General features: G+C 44.0%; 1 protein-coding gene and 1 long non-coding RNA gene across 3 annotated transcripts in view; one reads left to right on the forward strand and one right to left on the reverse strand.

The window, feature by feature from the left end:
* Positions 1-4,787, reverse strand: part of LOC120445295 (actin cytoskeleton-regulatory complex protein PAN1) — a 35,611-nt gene extending 30,824 nt beyond the window's left edge. Inside the window, exon 1 of the mRNA XM_039625598.1 lies at positions 4,702-4,787. The gene's annotated coding sequence lies outside the window, so the exon portion shown is untranslated. The remainder of the gene's footprint in view (positions 1-4,701) is intronic.
* The window catches only part of LOC120445296, a 30,423-nt gene extending 24,421 nt beyond the window's left edge, over positions 1-6,002 (forward strand). Inside the window, exons 2-4 of one of the 2 annotated variants that reach the window (XR_005615741.1) lie at positions 4,620-4,994; positions 5,070-5,302; positions 5,361-6,002. This is a non-coding gene — a long non-coding RNA (uncharacterized LOC120445296). Of the gene's footprint in view, positions 1-4,619; positions 5,303-5,360 lie in introns of both variants that reach the window. The other variant, XR_005615740.1, reaches the window with a different exon arrangement.

The following is a 6,002-nucleotide window of genomic DNA, read 5'->3' on the forward strand; positions in this document are numbered from 1 at the left end:
AAGGAAAAACTGTAAGCTGGGTAACTAACTAAACTATTTTCACATCACTATTATTATTAAAAACCCTTCACTGCTGTGGTTGAGAACAAGTCAATTTCAAAGCTATTCCAATAAATCGTACCCATTTCCTGAGTATGGGATCATTTTTCAATTTGTTCATATTGGGTCAAAAGCTTTTTGCCTGGTTACCGTAGTGGCCTTCTAACTGACAAAAAACATGTGGACTTATATCCTTTCTCAAATCCTTGCGAATATCTCATATGCAGACTTTCAGTTTTCCTGCAGAAACACAGCAGTGTTCCCAGAAAAAAAAAACACATGCCAGGCAGCTCGAATTGTAAATGGAAACTGAAAAACTTTTAACTAAGCAAATGGCTGACAAATTAAATGCTTACCATGCCCCAATTTCGAGACCAGAAACTTTTCAGCCCGACTCGGCCTCTTCCAATTTGATAAATTGCGATTAAAGCATTTGAAATCGGTCGAGTTGGATGGAAAGAGGTTTTCTAATAGAATATGCCCGCTGGCTGGGCTTTTTTTTTTTGCTGGCAAAGGGATGGGCTGGGGCAAAAAACCTAAAAATGGAAAACCCCAAAACGAAATAAGCCAGCAGACATGAAAAACAAGCATCCGTTTTGTGGAAAATATATGCAGAAAAGTTTGCGATGCAAAGTTTTTGGCAGACTCGTCCTCTCTCGATTTTCCTCCTCTTATGCCCCAAAGGAGTTTGGGAAAACTTTGCCGCACAGGGGGGAAAATCGAGTGTGTGTATGTGTGTATGTGTGTGTGCGTGCTTAGGCCGTGCCAAGCCAAGTTTAAACTGGCATCGAGTGGAAGGCAATGGCTTGACTGCCGTACGACTAAACGGGAGACATCGAAACGGAAATGGCTGGCCATCCAGTTGACTGCTGCAATGGCATTGCCACAACAGCAAGTGCACAGCGAGAAAATGTGACTCAAAAGGTCTGGTGCTACAAGAACGTCTTTAGTTACCAAGATCACAATTGATGCAAAGCGCGTTAAAGAAATAATGTCTTAAGTTCATATTCCAATACTATGAACAGATTTTGAAAACCATTTATAAAGCTGTGTAAAAGTATGCAATATATTTTATTTAACAGCATATATTGAGCAGTAACCAATGCTGCAACTTATAAATTTTGCATTGCATTTGCCAGTTAACCACAAGTAGTAATTTAAGTGTGACAACGCCAGTGTGACATTTTCCAGTGCAGCAGTGGGCCAAGTTGAAGGCCCTTGAAGTCGCTGCTCCAGCTATGTGTTGCATATCCCGGGGCGCTTGAGTGTTCTAATTTTTTCACTCGCCACCCAGTTGGCCCTTTCTTCCGGCCCTTGCCGTCTTTTCCGTCAGCCATTCTCGGCCTTCCTTTCAGGGCTTCAGTGTGTTTGTGGGCTTTCACCATTGAATTGGGTTCTTTCTGGCGTTCTTTATTTTCGTCGTCGTGTTTTGTGTTATGCTTAAATAAAGATTTGTGTTAGTGTGTTTCATTGTTGCTGTTCATTTTATTCTTTTTGTTGCTGCCTTGCGCACTTTCCTTGTGTTTGTTTGCCTGTTTGGCAAGTTTATGTGCAGTGGCGGCCTTCATTGTTATCATTCTCAATGCTCGCCATTGCATTGTTGTGTCAAAGGAAAAGGAAGCCCCACTCCCACACACATCAAGTCACACACACACACGCACACATGCAAGTGCACACACCCACAAAGGCATTGGGGCCGAATTAATACGTATGCGCAACAATTGAGAGTGGGGCTGAATGAGTGAGTGTGTGTAATATGCATGTTACCTACTTTTGTGAGCTTTTAATTAACAACAATCCCCGCACAACAAACAAAAGCAAAAAGAAAGCCTTGAATTCGAAAAAGGCCTTGTTGTGTGCGGGTAATTTTTGTGTTTGTTGAATATTATATTGCAAATTATGTGGGATTTGCAGCAGCTTTAAATGACATTCGCCCATTTTCGAGCACTTTGAGCACTAATGAGGCCTAATTATATCGAAGTTCTGAATGAATTTTGCAGCAATTTTGTAAGTTCACTTGATTCAAAGAGAAAATCGCCACAAAGGAAATAAATAAGCAGAGAAATATTCAAATATTTACACAGCGGAAACTCTGCGCAAAGTCTGCGGAAAACGTCGTCCAAATGAGCACTGCACCATTCAATGGAATTATTTACATAAATATTCACAGAGCGACCAAGTTGCCGGCATATTTTATTTTATTATACCCGTTACTCGTAGAGTAAAAGGGTATACTAGATTCGTTGAAAAGTATGTAACAGGCAGAAGTAAGCGTTTCCGACCATATAAAGTATATATATTCATGATCAGGATCAATAGCCGAGTCGATCTGGCCATGTCCGTCTGTCCGTCCGTCTGTCCGTCCGTCTGTCCGTCTGTCCGTCTGTCCGTCCGTATGAACGTCGAGATCTCAGGAACTACAAAAGCTAGAAAGTTGAGATTAAGCATACAGACTCCAGAGACATAGAAGCAGCGCAAGTTTGTCGATTCATGTTACCACGCCCACTCTAACGCCCACAAACCGCCCAAAACTGCCACGCCCACACTTTTGAAAAATGTTTAGATATTTTTTCATTTTTGTATTAGTCTTCTAAATTTCTATCGATTTGCCAAAAAACTTTTTGCCACGCCCACTCTAACGCCCACAAACCGCCAAAAACTGTCAGTGTTGAAGACTCTCCTTCGCACTTCTACTAGCTGAGTAACGGGTATCAGATAGTCGGGGAACTCGACTATAGCGTTCTCTCTTGTTTTTTTCTTTATTTCTATGTGCCATTTTTATTTGACTAGACGTGCGTCGTCAGTCAATCATGCTCCAGAACTTTCTGCCGCTGGGGAATTTTTATTTAAGCCCAGGAAGATGAAGCTGGTGCTGCGAAAAAAAGAAAACTTGCCAGCAGCAGCAGAAACAGCAAAAGCAGCAGCATCGTTGCCATCGACAACTGAGCACAGTGGCAAATTGCTGCCAGTATGTTTGTAATGCAAACAAACTTTATCTAATTAAAGGAACACGTGTTACCCAACACGCCCCCTTTTCCGTCTAGGGAGCATCTTGCTGCCGTCTTGGGGATCGAGGTCTATAACTCCGTCCGAATATTGCTGGGATGCCAGCAGCTGCTTTACATTGATGACGAGGCACTCGAAATGCTTTTGATGTCTCACTTTGCATTTGCCGATTCGACAGCTTCTCAGTGTGTGAGTGTGTGGGTGTGTGTGAGTGGGCGTGTGTGAATGTGAGTGGTAGTATGTGTGCGTGTGTGCGTAACTTCCGTTTCCTGTGGACCCCCCTAGGCTGCCAGCGTCCCCCTCTTCCGGCTGACTGAGCGTCGTCATCTCTAGTCTGGCACTGTCGAGTGTCTTTTGAGTTGTTTGTCAATATGTAGACCATTATTCAATCAATATATTGACACACATTTCATTTCCTCTCTCGGCTTTCCAAACGCCTGCCACACTGCCAGTCCTTCGATTGTGGCCTCCACCCCCCTCTTGGCCATAATCCGGCCAAGTGCTAATCGCAAACAAAGTAGTTTTTGCTTGAGTTCCATTTCAATTTCTTTTGACGTCTCACCCGCTCATTTTGGCCCATTTTTATGGCTCGTGGCTGTTTGGTTTTCGCTACGCCTTCGTCGCCACTTCCCTGCGAATCCATCCAATTCGATTCGATTGATTCCTTCGTCTCAGCTTTACGTACTTTGACACACTTCCCAGGCTCCGTGATGCCTTTGCCCCCAGGGACTTACATTTCCGCTTAACTATTGTTGGTGGCAGGGGTTTTAGGGATCGAGGGGGGGCGGGAGGTTGGTGGCAGAGGAAAGGGAAAGCGGAGAGTATACTCCTCAAATTGAATTTGAAGCCGGGTTCCCTTCGCTGTTATTTGCACACGGGCCGATATTCCTTTTCTTGTGCTTTCCCACTTTTAATTTAATTCGGCGCCTTTTGCTTTGGCACTTAAAAAGTTTTTCCCAGTGCCCGAAAGTAGGCAACGAATCCCGACCAGCATCGGATATGGGAAAAAATTGTGCCAGTTAATGCACTGTGGGAAAACTATGTTTCATCCTTAAATTTAATGAGATACAGGGCATCTGCCTATATTACTTATTTACGTATTTATTTATTATTGGGTGCAGAAAACACAGTTTTATTATTAAGAAGTTTGCGTCGTGGAATTATATGTGGAATAAATTCTTCAATTTTTAATAAGGAATGTTATTGTTTTACAAAATTATTACAAATGAGTAATGCAATTTTTCTCACTGCTCTGGCATCGAAATGCGCAAACGAATGCGATCGAGTTGCTAAATCACTTAAGCCATTCAAGTTTCGTTTCGATTTTGAAGCGAGGCAAGGAACAGGGAAATTGTGATAGAGAGATTACTTCTGTAGTTGGGAGATTTGTTGGCGAAAGCTGGAGTATCAGTGTTGGGGATTGACTTCTGAGGCATGCCTCAATAATCCGCACCAAACTCGGATATTTTTTTTGGCTGGAGTTTGGGAGATACTTAAATTGCCAAGGCCCGTGCACTGCATAATTAAGTCCGGCAAGTGCGGTATTCAATTTAAGTTTTTCCTACCTTTCCCAGGGCTTCAATTAACGAACTATAAACAAGCTGCTAACTTGGTCAAAACAAAGAAGGACTGCAGCACTAGGTGCTCTCCACTTACCATGCAGTTCGCCTGCCCTGCGGATCCTGCGGATGTGAGGGGCAAATACAAAACAGGACCTTAAAGCTGCTTTGACTGGCGGCTGCTCTTCAAAGTTTCAAGGCTCTGGCCAAGTTTTTTGTCCACCTCGAGTCCTTTGCGAATGGCGGGGGCGTCGACTGGGGGCGTGGTGATGCGTTTAATTATGCTAAAAGCAGGCAGCAACTTTGCCAGCTACAGAAATGAATATTTACACCTGCCCGGATGCAAATGTGGCGCCAATGTCAAAGCCATTCACTGTCGCAGTGCCAGGGGTAAACAGAACTCCGATATGTATCTTTTGGCACTATTCAATGCTAGTGATTTGCTTTAATTAACGTGTTTCACAGATCACTTTCTCACTCGTTTAATGTCCTGCAACACTTTTGGAAGTCGCTGCAATTTCCCACTTCTTACGACTTTTGGGAATTGTCCCGTTGAAGCCCGGAAAAACACTGGACTCGCACAGGCTTTTGCGACGGAAAACGCGAACGAACTGACTGGCTGGGAAACTGAACAATGGCTTTTCAATGCTAACTTGGCTCGGCTTGGAAATCTCAACACGCGCTCTCTGCGATTTTTGGTGAGTCTGCGCACGCTTTTCCACGCTCACTTAATCTGCACGTGCATTTCACTTCCAGGAAAATCGCCCCCCTTTTCCGCTTCCCAACGAAATGTGTGCAAAATGTTTGTTTACATTTGGCAGAAAGCAATTGGGAGGAGTATGAGGCGGAAGGACCGAGGAATCAGAACCCAATTGGATGTTGCCTACTTTTGGGCCTGTGAAATATGACTTCTGCAATCGAAGTGGAGATGCAATTGCATTTGGCCTAAAGCTTTAGGCCTGCAACCAGCTGTTCCAGCGGAAGCGTTAGTAAGCCGGGCTAAAACCGATTTTCCACACAGCTTTGACATGGCTGCCATCCATCTAATGAACTGCCCTCGCCGGCTGCTGATGGATAAAACTTTTTTAATTATCATTAATGAACACGAAGGGCGCAATCATTGGCCAAGTTGCGCTTTGCAATTATTTTAATGTTCAATGAGGTTGCTGCAGCAGTCATCGCCAATGATTTATTACCGCCCCCTTAGCTTTTCCAAAGGCCACGGACGTCGGAGCCCAAGGTCCAAGGTCCAAAGTCCTCGGTCCAAAGTCCTCAGTTCAAAGCCCAAAGTGTGTATATGTGTGTGTGAGTTGCCGGCATTGGCAATTAGATAGCTGGAGGAGGAGGAGGATAGAGGGAGCGGGAAGGTCCATGAAACAGCGTTTATGTTTAATGCGT

The sequence above is a fragment of the Drosophila santomea genome, chromosome 2R (genome assembly GCF_016746245.2).
Source record: "Drosophila santomea strain STO CAGO 1482 chromosome 2R, Prin_Dsan_1.1, whole genome shotgun sequence".
Taxonomy (NCBI): domain Eukaryota; kingdom Metazoa; phylum Arthropoda; class Insecta; order Diptera; family Drosophilidae; genus Drosophila; species Drosophila santomea.